Source organism: Mastomys coucha, unplaced genomic scaffold (genome assembly GCF_008632895.1).
Source record: "Mastomys coucha isolate ucsf_1 unplaced genomic scaffold, UCSF_Mcou_1 pScaffold16, whole genome shotgun sequence".
Taxonomy (NCBI): domain Eukaryota; kingdom Metazoa; phylum Chordata; class Mammalia; order Rodentia; family Muridae; genus Mastomys; species Mastomys coucha.
In genome coordinates this window covers 61270582-61286707 of record NW_022196898.1, presented here as the reverse complement: position 1 = coordinate 61286707, position 16126 = coordinate 61270582, and positions in this window count along the sequence as shown.

Here is a 16126-nt window from a genome sequence, read left to right as displayed (position 1 = left end):
CTTGTTGTTTTTGTTTGTTTGTTTTTTGGAGAGGAAACTGGGAAAGGAGAAATTTACATGTAAATAAAAAAAATATCTAATAAAAAAAGAAAAAATGTAAAAAAACCAAAAATTTTATATCCAGCTACTTTGCTGAAGTTGTTTATTAGGTTTAGGAGCTCTCTGGTGGAATTTTTGGGGTTACTTAAGTATACTATCACATCATCAGCAAATAGTGATAATTTGATTTCTTCCTTTCCAATTCGTATCCCTTTGATCTCCTTTTGTTGTCTAATTGCTCTGGCTAGGACTTAAAGTACAATATTGAATAGGTAGGGAGAGAGTGGGCAGCCTTGTCTAGTCCCTGATTTTAGTGGGATTGCTTCAAGTTTCTCTCCATTTAGTTTGATGTTAGCTACTGGCTTTCTGTATATTACTTTTACTATGTTTAAGTATGGGCCATGAATTCCTGGTCTTTCCAAGACTTTTATCATGAAGGGATGTTGGGTTTTGTCAAATGCTTTCTCAGCATCTAATGAGATGATCATATGTTTTTTTTTTCTTTGAGTTTGTTTATGTAATAAATTACTTTGATGGCTGAATATTGAACCATCCCTGCATCCCTGGGATGAAGCCTACATGATCATGGTGGATGATCGTTTTGATGTGTTCTTTGATTCGGTTAGTTTGCAAGAATTTTATTGAGTATTTTTGCATCTATATTCATAAATGAAATTGGTCTGAAATTTTCTTTCTTTGTTTGTACTTTGTGTGGTTTAGCTATCAGAAGAATTGTTGCTTCATAGAATAAATTCAGTACAGTACCTTCTGTTTTTATTTTGTGGAATAGTTTGAGGAGTATTGATATTAAGTCTTCTTTGAAAGTCTGATAAAACTCTTCACTAAACCCATCTGGTCCTGGACCTTTTTTGGTTGGGAGACTATTAATGACTGTTCCTATTTTAAGTTGTAAGTCTTAGCTAGAGTAATAAGACCTGAAAAAATGTAAAAGGGTTATAAATAGGAGATAATTTAAAATATCTCTATTTATAAAAAACAGGAATCCAATACATAAGAGATCCTAAACCCACAAGTAGAAAACATGTTCAGCAAAGTAGCATGATAGATGATTGGCAGGTTAAAATCATTAGTTCCTAACTACCAATGAAATACTTAACTGAGAAAGAAAATGGAAACAGTCTCATTCACAATAACTTCACAGATAATGTTAAATAAACTTAAATATGTAAGTGAAATAGCATTACAATTCAAACTTTCAACCTTTGAAAATGAAATTCATGAACACTTGTGAAGTTATTAATATCCTGTTTACGTACCCGGTCTGATAGAGTATGTCTTTTTATTGGGGAATTGAGTGCATTGACATTAATAGATATTAAGGAAAAATAATTGCTGCTTCCAGTTATTTTGTTGTTAGATTTGGAATTCTGTTCATGTGGCTATCTTCTTTTAGTTTTGTTGGAAGATTACTTTCTTGCTTTTTCTAGAATGTAGTTTTCCTCCTTGTGTTGGAGTTTTCCATTTATTATCCTTTGAAGGGCTGGGATATGTGGAAATATATTGTATAAATTTGGTTTTGTCATAGAATACTTTGGTTTCTCCATCTATTGTGATTGAGAGTTTTGTTGGGTATAGCAGCCTGGGCTTGCATTTGTGTTCTCTTAGGGTCTGTATGACATCAACCCAGGTTCTTCTGGCTTTCATAGTCTCTGGCGAGAAGTCCTGTATAATTCTGATAGATCTGCCTTTATATGTTACTTTACCTTTTTCCCTCACTGCTTTTAAAATTCTTTCCCTTTTTGTGCATTTAGTGTTTTGACTATTATGTGACGGGAGGAATTTCTTTTTTGGTCCAGTCTATTTGGAGTTCTGTAGGCTTCTTCTATGTTCATGGGCATCTCTTTTTTAAGGTTAGGGAAGTTTTGTTCTATAATTTTGTTGAAGATATTTACTGATCCTTTAAGTTGGAAGTCTTCACTCTCTTCTATACCTATTATCCTTAGGTTTGGTCTTCTCATTGTGTCCTCAACTTCCTGTATGTTTTGGGTTAGGAGCTTTTTGCATTTTGCATTTTCTTTGACTGTTGTGTTTTCTATGTTTTCTATGGTATCTTCTGCCCCTGAGATTCTCTCTTCTATCTCTTGTATTCTGTTGGTGATGCTTGCATTTATGGTTCCTGACTTCTTTCCTAGGATTTCTATCCCCAGAGTTGTCTCACTTTGTGATTTCTTAACTGTTTGCACTTCCATTTTTAGGTCCTGGATGGTTTTGTTAAATTCCTTCACCTATTTGGTTGTGCTTTCCTGTAAGTCTTTAAGGGATTTTTGTGTTTCCTCTTTAAGGGCTTGTACCTGTTTACTTGTGTTCTCCTGTATTTCTTTAAGGGAGTTATTTATGTCCTTCTTAAATTCCTCTATCACCATCATGAGTTATGATTTTAGATCCAAATCTTGCTCTTCTGGTGTTTGGAGGTATCCAGGACTTGCTGTGGTAGGAGTACTGTTTTCTTTCTTTCTTTTTTTTTATTAGATATTTTCTTTATTTACATGTAAATTTCTCCATTCCAAGTTTCCCCTCCAAAAAACAAAGAAACAAACAAAAACAACAAAAACAAACCCCTGTTGCCTCCCCCTTCCCCATGCCCGCCACCCCACCCTCTCCCACTTTCTGGCCCTGGCATTCCCCTACACTGGGGCACAGAACCTTCACAGGGCCGAGGTCCTCTCCTCCTATTGATGATCGAATTTGCAATCCTCTACTATACACATGCTGCCTGAACAATCAGACCCCTCCATGTGCAGTCCTTGGTTGGTGGTTGAGACCCTGGGGGCTCTGAGGGTACTAGTTAGTTCATATTGTTGTTCGTCCTAAGGGGCTGCAAACCCCTCAGCTCCATTGGTCCTTTCTCTAACTCCTTCACTGGGGACCCTGTACTCAGTTCGATGGATGGCTGTGAGCCTCAAAGGACATTTTGTTTACTTTCCTGTGAGAATTTTTCTGAGTGTATTTCACCTGTTAACATTATTTTTGGCAATCTGTCTCCCACTGTCAATGATCAGTTTGTACTTTAAATATTTATTCATTTGCATTATGTATGTTCAATCTTTGATTCATTGCTAGAACAGATGTCGACAACTTCAGGGCAAAATAAGATTTTTTTTGTATTGTATTTAGTCAGTGGGTTCTGCTCGGTTCAGTATTACACAGGGATAGGTTCAACAGAGTCTATAAACAGCCTGTTCTTCTCCATATTTCAGTGGCACTAGGTTGATATAGTCAAGTGATATATGCAATACTTAGCTCTCAAAGAATTTGGATGAGGAAGGTTTGAGTAATTTTTTTTCATAATTTGAATGTAGAAGGTTTTTTGCATATATAGAAATATCCTAATTTTTCAACTTCAAATTTAATTAATTTTAAACCACTTTTCCATTTTGTTGAAAATATATTCCTTTTTCACATAATATTTTCTGATTATGGTTTCCCTCTCTGTCTGGTTTCCAGTCCTTCCCACCTCTTTTCCTATTTGGATCCACTCCTTCTTTCTCTCCTTAGAAAAGACCAAGCCTCTAAGATATAATGTTAAAATAGTAAAATAAAGTACTATAAATCAAAAGCTATCACATTCAAGTTAGAAAGGATAAACTAACAGAAGGAAAACAGCTCAACAGAAGGCACACAACCACAGGTTCATTTGTGCGTACACTCAAGAATCCTATAAACCACTAAACTGGAAGCCTTAAGGTATATACTGAGGACATGGTACAGACCCATGGAGGTCCTGTGCATACTGTTTGAGTCTGTGAATTCGTGTGAACTTTGCTTATGATGAATTAAAGGATCTTATTTTCTTACTAGTCTCCATTCTGCCTGCTCTTATATTCTTCTGCCTCTTCTCCCTAGGGGTTTCCTGAAGTCTGAGGGGAGAGGTTTGAATTGAATACTCCATGTAAGTTTGGATGTTCCAATGTCTCTTACTTTCTGTATTTGTCCCCATCTGTTGCAGGAGATGGCTTCTCTGATGATGGCTGAACATGGCAATGGACTGTGATCAAAGAAGAATATCATTATGAATAATTTTATCTGGTTCTTTATTTCTCAAGCAGTGTGTGATATGGGATTCGTCTTGTGGAGTAACCCACAGGTCAAATCAATTATTTGGTGGTCACTCAAGTCTAACTAATTTAAGCCAATTTGGAGCAGTAATTCACTAAACACACACTTTTCCTGAGGCAAGAAAACTTTTGATATGTTTGACACTTTATATTTTCTTTTAGGACATAAGTAAGATGTGTCTAAGTGTGCTGTCAAAGTCTTCAAGTGTGTAAACATCAATAGAACTTCATATACAGATTAAGTAGTGATATTGAATCAAATAAATGTTAGATTTCTGTAAGTCTTTTTATAGAGAACATGATATGGAATATATAATATTAATAGAAATGAAATAAAAAATTAAAGAGTCAAAGTAATACATAAATGAGAATTTGAGAAGAAAACAAAGGATGACTCTAAAGCTTTCTATTTTGTCTATTTTAGCTATATTTATTATTTAATAAATATTTCTTCTTAATTAATTAAGAAATGACAAACATTTCTTTTCTCCCCATCCACTTTGGGTCTAAGAGGGTGCTCTCCTCCCCACCCACCCATTTCCACCTCACCTTTCTAGCATCCTCCTTCTATGGGGCATCAAGCCGCCACAGGAGCAAGTCCATTCTTTCCCAAGGATGCCAGATAATATCCAATATTTCATTGGATATTAGAATGGCTGGCTACTCTAGCTTGTTTCTTGGCACTGTTTGCTTGGAAAACATGTTTCCAGCCATTTTACTATGAGGTAGTGTCTGTCTCTGTAACTGAGGTGTGTTTCTTGTATGCTAGATCTTGCTGTGTATGCAGTCTTTTATTGGCAAATTGAGTCCATTGATGTTGAACGAAATTAGAGACAAGTGATTGTTTTTCCTATTGTTTTTGTTGTTAGAGGTGGTATTATATAGTATCATTCCCTTCTTTTTGATTTGTTGTGAGCTGATTAATTTCTTGTGTTTTCTTGGGTGTAGATATCTTCTTATGTTGGAGTTTTCCTTCTAAAATCCTATATAAGGCTGGATTGGTAGATAGACATTGTTTAAATTTGGTTTTGTCATAGAATATCTTGGTTTCTCTATCGATGATGATTGAGAATTTTGCTGGGTATAGTACCCTTGGCATTTGTGTTCTCTTAGGGTCTGTATGTCATCTGTCCAGTATCTTTTGGCTTTTAGAATCTTTGTTGAGAAGTCTGGTGAAATTGTGATAGGTCTGCCTTTATATGTTACTTGTCCTTTTTTCCTTACTGCTTTTTAACAGTCTTTCCTTCTTCTTTCATTTAGTGTTTTGATTAATAAGTGACAGGCTAATTTACTTCTCTGGTCAAATCTATTTGGTATTCTGCAGGTTTCTTATATATTTATAGCCATCTCTTTCTTTAGGTTAGGGAAGTTTTCTTCCATGATTTTGTTGAAGATATTTTCTGGCCCTTTGAGTTGGGGATCTTTGCTCTCTCTTATTCTTATTATTCTTAGCTTTGGTCTTTTCATGGTGTCCTGAACTTCCTAGATGTTTTGGGTTAAGAGATATTTGCCCTTTGAATTTTTTTGACTGTTGTATCAATATCTTCTGTGGTGCCCTCTGTGAGTGAGAGTCTCTCTTCTATCTCGTGTATTCTGTTGCTATTGCTAGGATCTTTAATTCCTGATGTCTTTCCTTAGGTTTTCAATCTCCATGGTTGCCTCCATTTGTGATTTCTTTATTGCTTTTAATTCCATTTTTAGGTCTTGGATTGCTTTATTCAATTGTGTCACATGTTTGATTGTCTTTTCTTATATTTCTTTAAGGGATTTATTGGTTTCCTCTTTAAGGGCTTCTATTTGTTAGCCTGTGTTTTCCTGTATTTCTTTAAGTATGTTATTTAGATCTTTCTTAAAGGCCTCTATGATCTTCATGAGATAGAATGTTAGGTCAGCATCATATTCTTTTAGGTGTGTTAGGGCATCCAGGGCTTGCTGGGTTGATTGTGCCAAAATGCATTAGCTTTTCTTGCTTATGTTCTCATGCTTGCCTGTTGTCACAAGTTTATGTCTGGTGTTAACCAACCTGGCTGTCTCTGTCTGGAGCCTGTGTCTTTTAAGTCAAGTAGACCTCTGAGGCAGGAAATATTTTTAAAAAAGACAATACACTTATGCTAGCTCTGGCTATGTTCTAGTATCACAGTTTCTCTGCTGCTAGAGTCTTCATGGTCCCCAATCCTCCAGTCCCTTGCAGTGCATTCTGCTCACATTCCCAGCCTTCATCTCCCTGTAATTAGCTGTTACAAATCCTTGTAACCCAGTAAAATCAAAACTCTAGAGACTTGTAATTTATCAGTCAAATTTATATTAGTAAGTTCTCAACCCACAAAATGCCTACACAATGAACTCAAAACTCAATTCGTATGAACACAAGCTATACACCTAGATGGGGAAAACACACCCTGGATATTATTTAATCATCTATCAAAGAAATTCCCAATACTTATGGCTCATAGGACTGTGTGATTCTGGCTCCTTTCCCTTTCCTATAGGTTCCATCTTGTCTCCTCATCTCCGTCCCCCTCCTCTGTCTCTCTGCCCTTGTCTCTAAAATTCTCAGCCTGTGTTCTTCCACTACCCAATCACAGGTATTAGCCTTATCTTTAACCTTCCATCACCTGCTTATAGACAGCAACCTACAGAGCTCTGTGATCTGGGTTAGAGCAGGTATCCTGGGAGGAGGAAGTGCTGTCTCTGGTTGGGAGGGGCTCCTATGTCCTTGTTTAGGATAGGTCTCCTGTGTCCCTGGTTAGAAAAGATTCTGTGGTAAATGGTGCTAGAATTTTGATGGGAATTATACTTAATTTATATATTGCTTTTGGAAGGGCAACTATTTGTACAGTATGAATTTTTAAATTCATATGCAGCAGGATTATTAATAACTTCACTTGTGTTCATGAATTTCATTTTCAAATATTGAAAGTTTGAATTGTAATGCTATTTCACTTACATATTTAAGTCTATTTAACATTATCTGCGAGGTTATTGTGAATGAGACTGTTTCCATTTTCTTTCTCAGTTAAGTGTTTCATTGGTAGTTAGGAACTAATGATTTTAACCTGCCAATCATCTATCATGCTACTCTGCTGAACATGTTTTTTATTGGTGGGTTTAGGATCTCTTATGTATTGGATACCTGCTTTTTATAAATAAAGATTTTTTTCATTTCTTTTTTTAACTTTTATTGTATTATGATGAGAAAAGTTACATGATTTCAATTTGTCTGAATCTGTTAACATTTAAAAACATATTTTAAGTAAATAGAATTAAATCACATTCTTGCTTCCCTTTTGTACCCCAACTCCTCCCAGAGACCCCCTCTTCAATACCTCCAATATCTTTTTTGTCAACTTCCTTAAAATTTATAAAATATTATAACAATAAAAATGAGTATTGTAAAAGTTGTTTGATATAAAACAATAATCAATTTAACAATCTTACATAGATACTTGTCTATAGCAATACTGAAAATACATATGTTTTTCTCAGTATAAATTTCAAATAACTCCAAACATACTAACTGTATACTTCAAAATAATACATCACTACTAATATTTTCTTAAATGAACATAAATATAAAAAGTCTTTTTGTTTGTTTGTTTTGTATTTAGTAGAGTTTAAAATCTTGGCTCTTACTGTGGTACCAGCCCAAAATAAGAACATTTTTTAGACATTGGATTTCATTGTAATAAGGCTGCACTTCAATGACTCTCACATCACCAAAGCCTTTTACCTCCATCGTGGCTAAGCTGAGAGTTGACAGTTCTGCTGCCCCAAGAAATGAATTGTAGGCATGATTTTTGGATACAGACTTCCTGCTATGGTCAAAACTACTTGACTTGAGTGAGTTACTTTATTCTCAGGCCACAGAGAACAGGTTACATTCATTTTAGAAATGGTGTGTGTGTTAAGATAGTCTATCCATAAAGTCATTCACCAACTGTTTCAATGAACAATGGTTCTGCTTGGAGCGTGGCACAGACTTTAGGTGTGGGTAAGAATCTGGTTCACTGGCTGTGGTAATTTGGAAAAGCATTCATCTCAGAGAAAGAGTAACTTATAAAGACCTCTTCAAACTTGATACAAGAGCTACAAATGTCAAGCAAAGCATTCAATCTCACTCATTGTTGTTCTCTTTCCTACAAGCCTCCTCCCAAGTTTATTGTCTATGTCTCCCTTAGGTATATAAATATTTTGAAATCTATAAGCTGTTCTGAAAACCATAGTAGAGTGTAAAAACATGAAATGAACAATACTACTAATAGAGAGGCTGAGGTAGGAGGAGCAAGATTTCAAGACCCTTATGTTACACATAGCAAGACAATGTCACAAACAAGCTGAAAGTGTATATAGATTGTACAATATTGGACCTATTTCTCCAATTACCAAATTAGAGAGACCATTTGATGACAATCAACAAATTTCTAATTCCTCATATTTTTGGATTTCAATCGCTTAGAATATGTTAGTAATATTAATTTTCATATTAAGATATTAAGAAAAGGTGATTGTCACTTCCTGTTGGTTTTGTTGTAAGATGTGGAATTAGACTATATGGATTTGTTGAAAGATTACTTTCTTGCTTCTTCTCGGGTGTAGTTTTGCTCTTTATGTTGATATTTTCCATCTATTATCCTTTGTAGGGCTGGGTTTGTGGAAAGATATTGTGTAAATTTTGTTTTATCATAGAATATCTTGTTTTCTCCATCTATGGTAATTGAGAGTTTTGCTGGGTATAGTAGCCTGGGCTGGCATTTGTGTTCTTGTAGAGTTTGTATGACATCTGCCCAGGATCTTCTAGCTTTCATAGTCTTTGGTGAGAAGTCTGCCATAATTCTGATAGGCCTGCCTTTATATGTTACTTGCCTTTTTTACCTTACTGCTTTTAAAATTCTTTCTTTGTTTAGAGCATTTGGTGTTTTTATTATTATGTGACAGGAGGAATTTCTTTTCTAGTCCAGTCTATTTGGAGTTCTGTAGGCTTCTTGTATGTTCATGGGCATCTCTTTCTTTAGGTTAGGGAAGTTTTCTTCTATAATTTTGTTGAAGATATTTACTGGCCCATAACATTGGGAGTCTTCATTCTCTTCTATACCTATTATCCTTATGTTTGGTCTTCTCATTGAATTCTAGATTTCCTGGATGTTTTGGGCTAGGAGCTTTTTGCACTTTCTTTGACTGTTGTGTCAATGTTTTCTATGGTGTCTCCTGCCCCTGAGATTCTGTCTTCTATCTCTTGTATTCTGTTGGTGATGCTTGCATCTATGACTCCTGATTTCTTTCCTAGGTTTTGTATCTCCAGGGTTGTCTCTCTTTCTGATTTCTTCATTGTTTCTATTTCCATTTTTAGATTCTGGATAGTTTTGCTCATTTCCTTTACCTGTTTGTGTTTTCCTGTAGTTCTTTAAGGGATTTTTGCTTGTCCTCTTTAAGAGCTTCTAGCTCTTTACCTATGTTCTCTTGTATTTCTTTGAGGGTGGTATTTATGTCTTTCTTAAGGTCCTGTATCATCATCATGATAAGTGGTTTTTAGATCTGAATCTTGCTTTTCTGGTGTGATGGTGTGTCCAGGACTTGCTATGGTGGGAGAATTGGGTTCTGATGATGCCAAGTAACCTTGATTTGTGTTGTTTATTTTCTTATGCTTGCTCACCCCCTCCCCGCCATCTGGTTATCTCTAGTGCTACCTGCCCTTCCTATATCTGACTGGAGCGTGTCCCTCCTGTGATCCTGCTTGTATCATAACTCCTCAGAGTCAGGCAGTCTCTGTGACCCTATGATTTTGGGATCCTGTGACCCTTGGCTTGTTAGAGCACCTAGGAGTGCAGCAGCTTCCTCTAGGTGTAGTGGGACTGGCTGTGGAGTCTGGGCTCAAGGTCTGCTCAGGACACCAGCCCAGAGAGACCAGAAGGAACCTGAGCCATTCTGCTGGCGGAGTTCCTGTGTGCCTAGTCCCACAGGTCCCAGTTACTCCAGGTGTTAGGAAAGATGTTGGGTCCTCCTCACCTCTGATTTTGAGAGTGTCAGAGCGCCTGGGAGTGGAGCTTCCTCTGGATGTTGTGGGCTGGCCTTTTCAAATAAAGATATTTTAAATTATCTCCTATTTATAATCCTTTTACATTTTTTCAGGTCTTATTACTCTAGCTAAGACTTACAAGTTAAAATAGAAACAGTTATTAATAGTCTCCCAACCAAAAAAGTCCAGGTCCAGATGGGTTTATTGCAGAGTTTTATCAGACCTTCAAAGAAGACTTAATATCAATACTCCTCAAACAATTCCACAAAATAGAAACAGAAGGTACTATACTGAATTTTTTCTATGAATCCACAATTCCTCTGAAACCTAAACCACACAAAGACCCAACAAAGAAAGAAAAGTTTATCTTATTAATTCCCAATTTCCCTTATGAATATCGATGCAAAATACTCAATAAAATTCTTGCAAACTAAATTCAAGAACACATCAAAATGATCATCCATCATGATCAAGTAGGCTTCATCCCAGGGATGCAGGGAGGGTTCAATATATGGAAATCCATCAACATAATCCATTATATAAACAAACTAATAAAAACCCATATGAACATTTCATTAGATTCTGAGAAAGAATTTGACAAAATTTAACACCCCTTCATGATAAAAGTCTTGGAAAGATCAAGAATTCAAGGCCCAGACCCAAACATAGTAAAAGCAATACACAGCAAACCAGTGGCCAACATCAAACTAAATGGAGAGAAACTTGAAGCAATCCCACTAAAATCAGGGACTAGACAAGGCTGCCTCTCTCTCCCTACCTATTCAATATTGTACTTGAAGTCCTAGCCAGAGCAATTAGACAACAAAAGGAGATCAAAGGGATATGAATTGGAAAGGAAGAAGTCAAATTATCACTATTTGCAGATGATAGGATAGTATACTTAAGTGACCCCAAAAATTCTACCAGAGAGCTCCTAAATCTGATAAACAGCTTCAGCAAAGTAGCTGGATATAAAATTAACTCAAGCAAATCAGTGGCCTTCCTCTACACAAAGGATAAAAAGGCTGAGAAAGAAATTAGGAAAACAACACCCTTCACAATAGTCACAAATAATATAAAATACCTTAGTGTGACTAAGCAAGTAAAAGATCTGTATGACAAGAATTTCAAGTCTCTGAAGAAGGAAATCGAAGAAGATCTCAGAAGATGGAAAGATCTCTCATGTTCATGGATTGACAGGATTAATATAGCACACATGGCCATCTTGCCAAAAGTAATCTACAGATTCAATGCAATACTCATCAAAATTCAAACTCAATTCTTCACAGACTTAGAAAGAGCAATTTGCAAATTCATCTGGAATAACAAAATTCCTAGGACATTGAAAACTACTCTCAACAATAAAAGATCACCATCCCTGACCTCAGCTTTACTACAAAGCAATTGTGGTAAAAACAGCATGGTATTGGTATAGTTACAGTCAAGTAGATCAATGGAATAGAATTGAAGACCCTGAAATGAACCCACACACCTATGGTTACTTGATCTTTGACAAAGGAGCTAAAACCATCCAGTGGAAAAAAGACAGCATTTTCAACAAATGGTGCTAGCTCAACTGGTGGTTAGCATGTAGAAGAATGCAAATTGATCCATTCTTATCTCCTTGTACAAACCTCAAGTCCAAGTCAATCAATGACCTCCACATGAAACCAGATACACTGAAACTTATAGAAATGAAAGTGAGGAAGAACCTTGAGCACATAGGCACAGGGGAAAATTTCTTCAACAGAACACCAATAGCTTATGCTCTAAGATCAAGAGTTGACAAATGGGACCTCATAAAATTACAAACTTCTGTAAGGCAAAAGACATTGTCAATAGGACAAAACTGCAACCTACAGATTGGGAAAAGATCTTTACCCATCCTACATCTGTTAGAGGGTTAATAGTCAATATATACAAAGAACTCAAGAGAACCAAATAACACTATGAAAAATGGGGTACAGAGCTAAACAAAGAATTCTCAACTGAGGAATACTAAATGGCTGAGAAGCACCTAAAGAAAGGTTCAACATACTTAGTCATCAGGGAAATGCAAATCAAAACAACTCTGAGAGTCCACCTCACACCAGTCAACATGGCTAGGATCAAAAACTCAGGTGACCGCAGTTGCTGGAGAGGTTGTGGAGAAAGAGGAATACTCCTTCATTGCTGGTAGGATTGCTAGCTGGTACAACCACTCTGGAAATCAGTTTGGCAGTTTCTCAGGAAATTGGACATAGTACTACTAAAGGACTCAGCTGAACCACTCCTGGGCATATACTCAGAAGATGGTCCAACATGTAATAAGGATACATGCTCCACTATTTTCATAGCAGCCTTATTTATAAATAGCTAGAAACTGGAAACAACCCAGGTGTCCCTCAACAGAGGAATGGATACAGAAAATGTGATACATTTACACAATGGAGTACTACTAGGCTATTAAAAAACAATGAATTTATGAAATTTTTAGGCAAATGGATGGATCTGGAGGATATCATCCTGAGTGAGGTAACCTAATCACAAAAGAACGCACATTGTATGCACTCACTGAAAAGTGGATATTAGCCCAGAAGCTCGGAATACCCAAGATACAATCCACAAACCACAAGAAACTCAAGAAGAAGGAAGACCAAAGTGTGGATACTTTGATTCTTCTTAGAAGGAGGAACAAAATACCCATGGAGGGACTTGCAAAGACAAACTATGGCACAGAGACTGAAGGAAGGACAATGCAGAGACTGCCCCACCTAGTGATCTTTCCCATATACCATCAGCAAACACAGACACTATTGTGGATGCCAGCAAGTGCTGGCCTACTGGAGCCTGATATAGGTGTCTCCTGAGAGGCTCTGCTAGTAGCAGACTAATTCAGAAGTAGAGCCTCACAGCCATCCATTGGACTGAGCACAGGATCCCCAGTGAAGCAGCTAGAGAAAGGATTTAACGACCTGAATGGGTTTGCAGTTCCATAGGAGGAATAACAATATGAAGTAACCAGTATCCCCCAGAGCTCCCAAGGACTAAGCCACCAACCAGAGTACACATGGTGGGACTCATGACTCCAACTGCATATGTAGCAGAGGATGGCCTAATTAGTCATCAATGGGAAGATAAGACCTTGGTTCTGAGAAGGCTCTATGCCCCTGTGTAAGGGAATGCCAGGGCCAGGAATTTGGAGAGGCTGGGTTGGTGAACAGGGAGAGGGTAATTGGAATAGGGTTTTTATTTTTCCAGAGGAGAAACCAGGAAAGGGGATAACATTTGAAATGTAAATAAAGAAAATATGTAATAAAAACATTTGAAATGTAAATCAGTAAAAAAAAAAAGTAATAATGTTAGGAAATAAAGATCTATGCTTCTTCCAGTGTAAGAACAGAGATTATATTTTGTTTTGTTTGTTTCAGACATATCTCCCTCCTCCTTTTTGTCCTGTGATAAAGTGGTATCAGTATGGTATTATTAAGGAATTAAGGGTTTCATTCTTCCTCTTTCTTTTTCTTTTTTGGAGTTTGGTTACAGATCATGTTAGCATGCCCCGGAGCACAGAATGTTCTGTTTACATTGGAAACACTACCCACCCTTGGCTCAAAATGTGTTAATATTACTACAGATCTTGTTGGCAGACTTGAAAAACTTAATCTTTGTTATTTGCCTCTAACCTTCACATGAGACTGTGCAAAACTTCATATCATTTTTGGTGTTATGACTCAGTGATCAGTGAATATTTATTGATATGAAGCTATTGTGCAGAATTCAATGTTAATTTAGAGAAACCTTGTGTTACAGTAAGAGCAACCACTAACCTGACTAACTTCTATATAATATTGCTATCTACATCTTTAAAATATTGAAAAGTGAAGAAGTTGATAAAATGAAGGGGCTCAACCTTTAATGATGAATGTAAAAAATGTGACTGGACAGTAAAAAGAAAAATAATAAAAAGAAGGATAAGATACCTTAAAAATAAATAGGAAAAATGTACCATGTTAACACATATGAGAACAATTAATAAGATCACTCAGCCAATGGGCTTTTTACAGCCTAGAATCCCATTGCCTTCCTTGGTACCTTAGGTATGGCCTATTATAGGGATTGATTTAAAAGATTGCCTTTTCAAAAGCCATCTATTGACTGGTCCAACTTGGGATCCATCCCATGAGCAGGCACAAAACCCTGACACTATTACTGATGCCATGGTGTATTCACAGACAGGAGCCTAGCGTGGCTATCCTTCAAGAGACTCTATCAGTAGCTGACAGAGACAGAAGCACATATTTACAGCCAACCTTTGAGCTGAGGTTGGGGACCTCTATGGAAGAATTTAGGGAAGGACTGATGGAGCTAAAGGGGATTGCAATCCTATAGGAATAACAGGATCAATTAACACAGACCCCTCAGAGCTCTTAGAGGCTATGACACCAACCAAAGAACATACATGTGCTGGTCCACAGCCCTCTCTACAGAGGTAGCTGAAGACTGCCTTGTCTGGCATCATTGGGAAAGGACGAGCTTAATCCTGTAGAAACTTGATGTCCCAGGGATGGGAGATGCTAGTGGGGTGAGGTGGAATTAGGTGGGATGGTAGGGGAGTACCCTCTCAGAAGCAAAGTGGAGAGGGGATGGGTGAAGAACTCGTGGAGGGGGGGACCAGGAATGGGGGCAACATTTGGAATGTAAATAAATAAAATAATTAATGATAAAAGACTGTATGCAAAAATGTAACAATAAATCATTTCATAAAGTTTTAGTAAGTCATGTGCCTTATAAAAATATAAAGATAACTAACTATGAGTCTTCTAGGGCAATAAATGCAGTGGGAAGAACAGTGTTCCTCATTGGTCAATGGTAGTTAATTCACTTGCATTCATATGGCCTTAGTACACAACAAAGAAAAAGTCTACACATAGAGAAGCAATTTTGCAAACAATTTACACACACACACACACACACACACACACACATGCAAATAGGAAACTACAATATACAAACAGTATTAAAGGTTACTACTTTTTCCTTTTCTACATAGATCTCAGATAATATAAATTTATGTGATTTAACTATGAGATAAATGTTTAAATAATAGTACTTGACATGTTAAGAGAAATCCTGGATTTACTGAAGTTATTTCTCTGTAATATTATTTATATTGTAGACATTATATAAAAATACAGAAACTTTTTCTCTAATAACGATTAGAAAAATACTTTGGGTAACACTGTAATTTTGAGCTTGAATTTTCTTTTAACATTAGATTTGTTTTTTTAACTTTTTTCTTTTTATGTATTTTAATTATTTTAATTATATACATTTATGGCTACATTGTGATAATTCATTAATTACAAAATAAAATACCATTAAACCAAGGTAATTGGCTTTCCCATTAAACATATAATTATTGTAAACATTTTTCTATCAAATATTTTATGAATTACTGCATAAATGAAGAACAAAGGCTCTAATCATAAAGTTATGAAATGAACTGACACATAATGTAATCTGTATTGAGAAGTATGTGCTCTGTATGACTACTGTAAAATGATATAGTAGATATCATTGGATATGTATATATCCAATATTTATGAATATATATGTGTGTGTGTGTGTGTGTGAATACACACAAATACATATTTATCCCAAAAGAGAATTACTTTCTGATAAAATTTTATCAAATGTCTCATTATGTGTGTGCATTGTTAGTAAATGCACCTAAGTCTCCATAAATGCTAAGGAGATGTTTTATCACTCACCTACATGCCTAGTGCTATGTAAAATTTAAAAATTTTGACCAACGCTATATATAGTATTGTCTTGTACTTTCCTTCCAATTTCCTTCTTCTCATACTTTTGACTCCATTCTTTCTGATTTTACTTTCTAGTATCTTTACCTGCTTCTATGTGAATCTCAGCTGATATTTATTTATGTTTACAAAGGCATGCACAAGGCAGCATTATATATTGCTTCTCCTCATCTGCTAGGTATCACATTATCATT